The following is a 9,764-nucleotide window of genomic DNA, read 5'->3' as shown; positions in this document are numbered from 1 at the left end:
GTGGTCGTGTCTAAGATTTACGGAATGAAGATGGAAGGAAACTGTTTTGATTGAATCTTTGAAAATTTGAATTGAATTGTTTTGAACCAAAGTTACCATTAGTTTGAAATTGTTGTGGTTGCTTCTCTCGTCCTCGAATTTTGTCTTCAGTGTAATGGGCCAAGGAAATTGCATCTTCGAGAGTCGTTGGCTTGAACATGTTGACCTCCGCATAAAAATGTCCAAGTAAGCCAGATATAAACTTGCGTTTATGGGTTGTCTCAGGTACATCTTCGAGCATTCAAAGTTGCAATAAAGCATTCCAAAAATGCTCGATATATTGTGAAATAGGCTCACGATCCCTCTGTTGCAGAAGATCCCATTGTTTGATTGTTTTTTCATGGAATTGGGGTGGAAGGAAATTCTACAAAAATTTCTTTTGGAAAGTCTCCCAAGTAGTAGGATAATCAATGCTCTTGCGAACAACAGTCCACTATAGAGATGCTATGTCCACTAGATGATTAGTGGCACACTTAATTTTGTCTTTCTCAGCATACTATTCTTCATGGAAATAATAATCAAATTGACTGATAAAAGCAAGTACAGTCTTTCCATCGCGTGACCCATCGAGAGTACGAAATTTGAAATTTCTTTCACTTATCTTTGTTTCTTTCCAAATAAATTGCGCTTCAAGTGTTTCATCGATCGTACGTCGTATAAGATCTTCAGATTGCGGTCCATCTTGGTCGGCGGTAGATCGTTGCAGATTGGCCAATTGAGCTTGCAAAGTTTAACATGCTCTTCGTTCCTCTTGAAGTTGCATCATAATCAAATCCAGTTTTTGCTCCATCGTTGGTTCGGGTAGGTCACCTTTAGCCACAAAATCTTCCATGGTTTGATTGGACATCCTGCAAAATTCCAAAAGACCTCACACACTCGAAATCTTGTTAGCGAGATGAGCGTAGCTCAAAGTCGGGTTTACAAGGCTTATTTCTCTTTTTTTTTTTAATGGCTTTTTGTAGTATTTCTTCTTTGCGGATGCGAAATTTGATATCATGGTCTTCTTCCAAGAGAATATTCATGCGTGCAGACTTCGTGTTGCAAACTGTTTGCTGGAATTTGGCTCTGTCAGTCCACAGGTGTGAACAGGGGCTTGCAGAGAGGTGGAAATAAGTTTGGGATTGATTCGGAAGGAGTTCAATAGAAACACCCGCTAAGAAGGAGAGTAGTAATCAAACTTCTAAGCTTTAGCAAAGCTTAGCTTTAAGCTTTGTTAAATAAAATCTTATATAAAATGATTGAAATCATGCAGGACGGCGGTATGTTGACGTCGCAATCATCCCCAGTGAGGATATCCTCCTACTGCGATTTGATAAATTGATTAAGCTTAAGCAAAGCTAAGCTTTTTATAAGCTTAAAGATAATCTTAATGAAGTTTCTTACTATTCTCTCTGAGAAAAAAAAGCATCTTCATGAAGGAGCTTCCCGCATGGTCCTCCGCCTGTAGAGGCCGGTCCTTTGCGATCCAACAACGTAGCAGGGGGTTCTTCACTGCCAGGAACACACTGGTATTGACGTATTGCCACGAGACTGACTATAGAGCTCAATCATTCCAAGAGCTCCGCCTTCGCGCAAGATGGTAAGCGATTGGAAGCCCTCGATCTCAGCTTTGCTTTGATACTACTGTTGCATAGATCGTATGTTGTATGTGTGCGTAGTGAGCGCCGGAAGGTCCCCAAGAACAAAAGAACTCTACTTTTGCACAAAAAATAAGAGAGAAAACTTGCGTGACATGAAGCAAAAGACTAATTGGATACAATCTTCCTTGTGCCTTGTGTGAGCGCTCCACAAAGCATGTATTTGATATATTATTCATCTCCAAGCTCAAAAAATAGCCAAATTTACAATTAGTATGCTTTAGCTTTTGTGTTTGCTTTTGTCCCACTAAAGAATTAAAGCTATTCGGCACCCAAAGAGTCAGGCTGTGCCCAAATACAATGTCCAATAACAAATATTTAAATCATGCGTCCATGCACATATAAAATAATAAATAAGTGTCGAGCGCTTCAATAAATAAGCGCGTCAAAATAAATATTGGCGCCACGCCTAAGATGCGCACCCATAAAAAATGATAATTTTTTCTAAATAACTTGAATACACGCTATCGCCCAGTGCTTCCCAACGCCACCGCTGCCTGCTCTACACATCAATTGAAGCATTCACAATTGTTAGAAAATGATAAAATTAAACTGACAAAAGTGAATACCTAGTAGTCTTCAGCTACAAAATAAATAAATTGGTCAAAACTCAATCCTAACCTTAATTTATTACGAGTGCACACTCTAAACTCATAAACGTCTATTAATTTAAATATGTATTTTGTGGAATCACCTGCTATGGAATCACCCACTTGCACATTAAATTAACAAGATGCCCGAAAAGGACAGGCGTCCCCATCGACTTTTTGCACAAGGAATCCACCTTGTGTATGAACCCTGGCAATAAATATAATTTTACGGAATCCACTGCAAAACCTCACAGGATCCATCGTGGAATATGCCTCCTGGCATCAAAAGCTCTTCAAAATGACTCCATTTTTTATGAGGACTTGCCAAATTGGTGAAGCCACTACCATTCTTGCTAAGAAATTCTTTCAATGGCTCCAAATGTAACCATGGTTAACTATCGAAGTCTGCCCTAGCTAGAGTAGACACAACAACCAAGATTGTAACTCCAGTTACATATCCTAAACCATTGACACCACATCTAAAACTTGAAAATGGCCTATCAATTGGATCTAACTATAGCTCTAATACCAATGAAATGAAAGGAACCTAACCTAGCCTAAATCTAACCAGAGAGTTGAACTTGGAGCAAGCTAATTGCTAGAAAATGGCAAGAAGCCATAGCCTAACTATGTTAAACTAAAAAAATAAACAAGAAACCAAAAAATTGGAACCAACTCCAAAAAATTTGATCGATGATAATGACAAAAAAGTATCTACAATAGCACTCTCTCCCCTATTTATAGTTCTCTCTCAAAACTAACTAGTGCAAGTTATTTTCACATTATTTACAAGGCTTTAGACTTCTTCCTCCTCTATTGTCCTTCATTACACATGTGATGTAGGATGTTGTGTGTGTGTGTGTGTGTGTGTGTGTGTGTGTGTGTGTGTGTGTGTGTGTGTGTGTGTGTGTGTGTGTGTGTGTGTGTGTGTGTGTGTGTGTGTGTGTGTGTGTGTGTGTGAGAGAGAGAGAGAGAGAATATGGGGACCAAGAGGTCTTATATTCAAGTCCTACATCCATATAATTATCTAATAATAGGCATAAAAAGAGCAAGATTTGAACCCAAGTTTCTAGATTGATAACCCAACTACTTGATAATGCAAAAAAGAGAAACATGAAAGTGATGAAATGATCTAATAAAATAACCCCTAATGAATGTAAGAGGTTCTTGTGTCCTAGATGTATCAAAAAACATATATCTAAGAGAGGAACCTCTATCCTAGATGCATGGATGCTTATGATGCCTAAAGAAGAGTGTTTACACTTTTAATTGGAAACCAAACTCCCAACTATTTTGAGGATAAGACTTGAAATATGAAGGTGCAAAGGAGTGCAAAAATGCAATTTGCACTATGTGTAATGCTTTGAGTTCCTAAGCTTGTCTTGGGGAGGCGGATGTCCTAATATGGAAAGGCAAGGGTTTAATCCTCATTTCTTGTGCCTATATGTAAAATATATTATTTTCCTAAGGCAAAAAAAATTGATACCCTTAGCAAAATGTTGATTCACCTTAGGCAAGAGGTTTGAATTGTGTCCTAAGATGAAGGATTGATGCACTAAGGTAAGATAGTTTTATATGACATGTATTAGCCTAAACCTAAACACCTAAAGTGCTCTACTAAGGTGTGGATGTCCGTAAAATTTACTACATGACTTTTATGACATAGAGCCTATGCAAGTGTGCAGGGTCAAGTGTGTGTTGCATGGGTGCCCTAATGTGCAAAGGTTTCTTATGTAAATTTTATGTGTGAAAAGGATGATACCAGCTCTGTGCTCTAACACTACACTTGTGATGATAATGGACCCTAAAGCTAAGGTGTGTATTACCAAAGCATGTTAACATGAAAGCCAAAGAAATGTTAACTTAGGTTTGAAAAAACAAGCCACCATTTTGATCATAAAAATTAATTAATCAAAGAGAGGAAGGGGAGGGAGAACCGACAACCACATCACAATTTCCTTCATCTTAAACCAAAAGAGATTTTACAAAGAGAAAGGTAAATAATTTTTCTGAAACTGATTGTTTTAAAAAATTTTGGAAGAGTTTATAAAAAAATTGTATGGTGATCCCAAATAGAATGGACACTTTTTGGTTTAGTTCTACACTAAGATGCATTAGCTCATCCTTATAGAAAGAGAGGACCTTTGCTAGGATAGTAGTATATTGAGAGTAGATACATCTAGAAGCATTAGTAATCCATCTAAAGTCTTCCTTGTGGCCTTTATAAATACCCATTAGAAAGGGTAGTTTTTCTTAATATTGAACCCTTTACAAGTTGAGATAGTGAAGGGATGTATGTATCATATTACATATGGTGGAGGCATCCAAGTTGCATGGGTTGAAGTTTAGTTCCAACAAATCTCTCTCTCTAGTAAGGGAGATAACCAATTGTTTGCAGAAAAAGGAAGGGTTGTTAGGAGATCTATCTATGCCAACAATATCTAAGTCCTCCGAGTAGTTTAGAAACCCTTGGGGTTGAATTCATGTTTGTGGGAGATACCAGTAGACATGATTGGTTAGTTTAATTTTTTGATAATATATAAGGATAATTTTTCTTAGTAGCTAGATGTATCTGGTTTAAGAATGTGCAATAACTCATCAAAACCATCAAGCAGCATGTTGTGAGCCTCTTTTACATTATAATTTCTAGAGGGGATATGATTCAATCCTTTAGAATTTAGAAGTCTAAGATTTTCATCAGTTCTCAAAGTACTGACATGATGTGTGTCTTTATATTAAAATATATTACTATAGAGCTTATAGTTACAAGAGGGGGTGGCAGTACCACAAAAAGTATCCAAAGACTTATAGAGAAAGTCCTTAAGGGATGGTAAGAATTTCCATCCAAGGATGATATCATAAAAAAGATTTGGTGGTAGAGGTAGATTAAGCAAGTAAGAGAACTCCTTAAAACTATTTGTTTGACCAAGTCTACCAACATGTTACAAAAATAAATATGTGGAGTCCTCAAATAAGGTCTAATAGAGACACAAGTCATATGGTCATTTGGTTGCATAAAAGTGATTTGCATCAATCAGTCAAACAACAAGCGTTTAGTTGTTGAGCTACGCTCTTCTAGTGAAACCTGTTTTCTCTTCAGGTTGTGAGATATTGGGATCCTAAGTTGATGTAGTGATGCTTCTGGAACCAAAGTTCCTAGGCTTGTAGTGGCCTCATGGTCATTGGCTCCTCAAGAGGAGGTCTAAGGGCCTCTTTGTAGGGAAGCATTGCTTACAAGGTTGGAAGCTTTGTTGTTGGAGGAGAAGCATATTTCAATGAGCCTCCATCCCTCTTAATGTTTCCAAGGATACTTTGAGAACCATTATTGATCACAAGGTTCTTTGCTACATTCAAAACCATTTCTTAGAAGCATGAGAATACAAGGGATGCTTTTATTCCATCATGTGCCTTAGTGGCAAGCTAGTTGAAGAATAATATCATGGCTCCTCTAAGGGATTTGGCCTCAAGCATTGTGTCAACATTATGCATTATAAACTAGATAGCATGGTCAAACCATAGTATTGAGTTGTTATTACACTTACCTAGATCACAACAATATTTGAAGAAAGGCCTTAAATAGTTGAATACTCCATAAAGAAACTTGGAATCGTGTCTTCCTTCATTGGACTTGGAAAATTTTGTGGATACACATATACCATGTGGTGAGATGCATCTTCTTATTTCAAACATAGCCATAGATAAGAGGGCCATTTAATATTGTAGTCCTAGAGAGGGAGGATCCCTTCATGTGCTAAGTTGGTGTAATACTTAGAAGCCTTTGTAGTATTTACTTCTCCTAGTAGCAACAACCACATTTTGATAGGGATAGGTGTTGTAATAGTGAAGACACCATAACCCCACAATTGTTGTCTACAAGAATGTAGATAGATTTCCAATAGCCGAGGGGAATGAAAGCATCTATATAGGATCCTTGGTCATATCCTTCAGCCATATTGGGGTATCCCAAGTGGCATTTAGAAATTCTTCATCAGATTCATAGAATTTAGAAGGAATGAGTGCTTTCCTTAGCATGAGTAGGGAGGATGGTGGCAACTTCCACTATTTTTATTGGTCTAGGGTTTTCTTCCATAAAATTTATATTTGCATGTGAGCTGAGATTGCAAATGTTACCCTTGGAAGACTCCAACCATTGTTTAAGGTTCTTTTCATCCTCTTTTATGAGAGTGTCCAAGTTATTTGCAAGATCTTTGGCTTTGCTATCACATTTCCAACATTGGAGAGGGCTATGTGTGGTAGATTTTGAGCCAATTGGATGTATCACATTGCAACAACAATAGCCTTTTTGAATTAGGAAGGGCTTGCAGAGTAGCCATGTCTTTGTCAATAATAGTGTGGTGTAACTCGGTGGAGCTAATGCAACAAAGTCTTTTTGTATAAAGATGGAGGGGGTGGCAATGGGTCTCGATACCCAAATGTAATAAGCTCTGGGTGCCACGAAGTTGACTACACAAGTGAATATTTGATGGGTTAGCTAGTTAACAAATTATAGGGATGAGCTATAGAATGCACTCTCCCAAATGAAGATGTTACCAAAGCATGTTAAAGTGCAAGCCAAAGAAACATTAACTTAGGGTTGAAAAAACAAGCTACCATTTTGATCATAAAAATTAGTTAATCAAAGAGATGGAGGGAGGGAGAACCTCATAACCACATCACAATGTTCCAACATTTCCTTCATCTTAAACTGAAATAGATTTTACAAATGGGATTTTTTTAAATTCAATATTTTTTTAAAAGGAATAATTTACAATGTCGGTATCTCCAACAAAAGCAAAATGCACTATGAGTAGGGGTAAAGTTTGGTACTTGCATCCATACAAAGAAGATAATAAGAACCAAGACTTCAATAGTGTATTACATGTGTCAAAAATCTTACCCGATTATTATCCTTGGTGACTCTTAAAACAGTTTACCTTATTGGAGTCCATTTGAGTAAATTGTGACCTAGAGATGCTAGACAACAATATATGTAAGTGGAAAATTGTAGCAAGAGTGACAACTTGGAGGGCATGAAGTTTTGCAAGGTTTACATAAGTTGAGGTTTCCACAAACCAGCTCAGAGAGGTTGCGATAACTTGCTGAGTATAAGGGATTGACGGGGAGAAATAGATAAGGGAAAGCAAATTATTGTAGGGTTGGGGAGTAATAGTATTTTTAAGGTTATTTATAGTGGGGCTGTGTTTATTTTTTTGGGGGCTTTGGGTTGGGATCTAATACGTTATCACCTATGCATTCATAAACATCCAAATGTTTCTGCATGCATCCGCATGATTCTATTTATAGATATATGTAGAATTTTGAACATAATAACATGTGTCATTTAAATGTATTGTATTAATGGTTTGTAGGTTTTGAAGTTATATATATATATACCCGTAGTTGTTTATGCCATCATCAGTATATGTAGTAATTTATGAACCCATTGTTCAATATGAATGTATGCATTGTAAGATGATGATGATGATGATGATGATGATGATGTGTGTGTGTGTGTGCGCGCGCGCGCGCATAGATATATTCATTCATATCTATGAATGTGACCTATGTATGTACTCCACTGTATATTGCACGCATTGCAGGATGATTTCTATAGACCATGCAGGATGATATGTAAATAAACACATAAACAAATGAATAAATATGTTCATATTTGTTTGTGTGACAATCTACGTATAGATCGCTACATGAAGTATGCATTGCAGGATGATGCTTATTGCTTAAGTAGGATGATATTAATGCATAGGTTCATATACCTTGTAATTTTTATTATATTGAGCTTTTTCAAATGATTTTAGTATCGTTAAACATGACGGGGAGAGAGAGCAAATCTTAGTGTGTACTTGTGTACTTGGCTAGTTTGTCATGGGTCATTGGCTTGTAGGCATAAGAAATTTTGTATCAGTTGTAGCAAAGTGAACCCATTAAATGTATGAGCTTTGAAAAAAGCTTTTACCATGTTGGTTGTCACAACGTGGATTCCTACCCCTCGGTCGGTGGTTATTTGGGGATGTGTCAGAGGCCACTATCGAGTTGAAGGGATGTAGTCATTCTTTGTTTGCCTTTGAGAGTGATTATGACGAGTTTGTAAATTGGGAGGTGGATTGATGTGGTGGCCACTAGTCCAAGGGTGGGAGGATATTGATGTAGCCGAGCGAGACGAGAACCTACAAATAGTGAGACAAAGGACAACGAAATAGAGGGGGGGACTAGCCCGAGCGATTGTTGCTTTATAGCAAGGGGGGGGGAGGACATGTTGAAGTTGTTTCAAGTTTTGATGTGTTTTTAATACCCCATCATTAGAGCATTACATGGAGGGAGCATCTAAGGTTGGCTAGTTAAGATCCACTAAATCATATAAGTTTGGTTGGAAGAAATCTAGTTGTGCTTAAGTTAAGGCTCACTCTTGTATTCTATGCTACCATAGTTTGGTCTTGTTATTCTAGTTGGACCCCTGAACTAAGAAATTCGGTTATTAACTTATGGTTTACAAATCTTTTCTCTATGCTCAAGATAACCACGACTTATAAATCACTTAGGGAAATCCTTGGTATAGGCCTAAATCCTTTGTACTCTATTTCAAGTATTCAAAATATAAAAAAGTATTCATTGTGTATCCACACACCTTCAAATATAAAAAAGTATCCTCTAGGTAACTTTTACGGGATTTTGTTGCCACACCAATTATTCTCAAGGTAGTAGGTTGTTTGTATTTCCAATTTTGATCCTCGGTTGTCATCTCATGTGTTCCATTATGTACCATGAGTTGCAACTCATTGTTAGATTTCACGACTTAATTGCTCTATGGGATATATTCCTACTAATAAATATTGGATTGCTTGGTAATTTGTTTTATAATACATTGGAAAGTTATGTTAAGAATAATTAATACATAGTGTTTTGCTAGCCCTAACCATCTTACAAGATTGTAGTAACAATCTACTTACAAGTAAGGTTAGTGTCTTAAGGATTCCTAGGAGGGGAGGTTGGTTGAAGTCTTTTAACTTCCAAGAATAAGTAACCTTAATTCCTATATATTTTGATTATTATGTGTGGGTTAATGCATAGTTTCATTCCTCTGTATACCGAGGTGACTTAATTATGCCCATCTACACATGAGATTGTAGATAGTAACAATCTCTTCCTCTTCTTGATACTTCATGTTTTTAAGAATAGGGAGCATTATTATTTATTTATTTTGATGAACCAATGATAGTTTAATTACTCTTATGAGTCTCTAGATCATATGTAGGTGGAAAATTCTTTTGGTACCCAAACTGGTTTGCTCTTTATGAGGCGTCAAACTATAGGGAGAAGTAGATGATAATACAAGTAAACAAATGAGAACTATCTTGTCTATTTAACTTTAAAATCAAGAATACAAGGAGGCAATAATTATAGAGGGATAACGATTGAGTGTTAATGCCTTGTGCGGGTAATTTGCACCTTGAAGAGACATAGCCTTGTAGAACTCCAAGTA

This window comes from Lygodium microphyllum, chromosome 10 (genome assembly GCF_053477565.2).
Source record: "Lygodium microphyllum isolate KBCC chromosome 10, Lygodium_microphyllum_v1.1.10, whole genome shotgun sequence".
Taxonomy (NCBI): domain Eukaryota; kingdom Viridiplantae; phylum Streptophyta; class Polypodiopsida; order Schizaeales; family Lygodiaceae; genus Lygodium; species Lygodium microphyllum.
Note: the sequence above shows the minus strand (reverse complement) of the source record.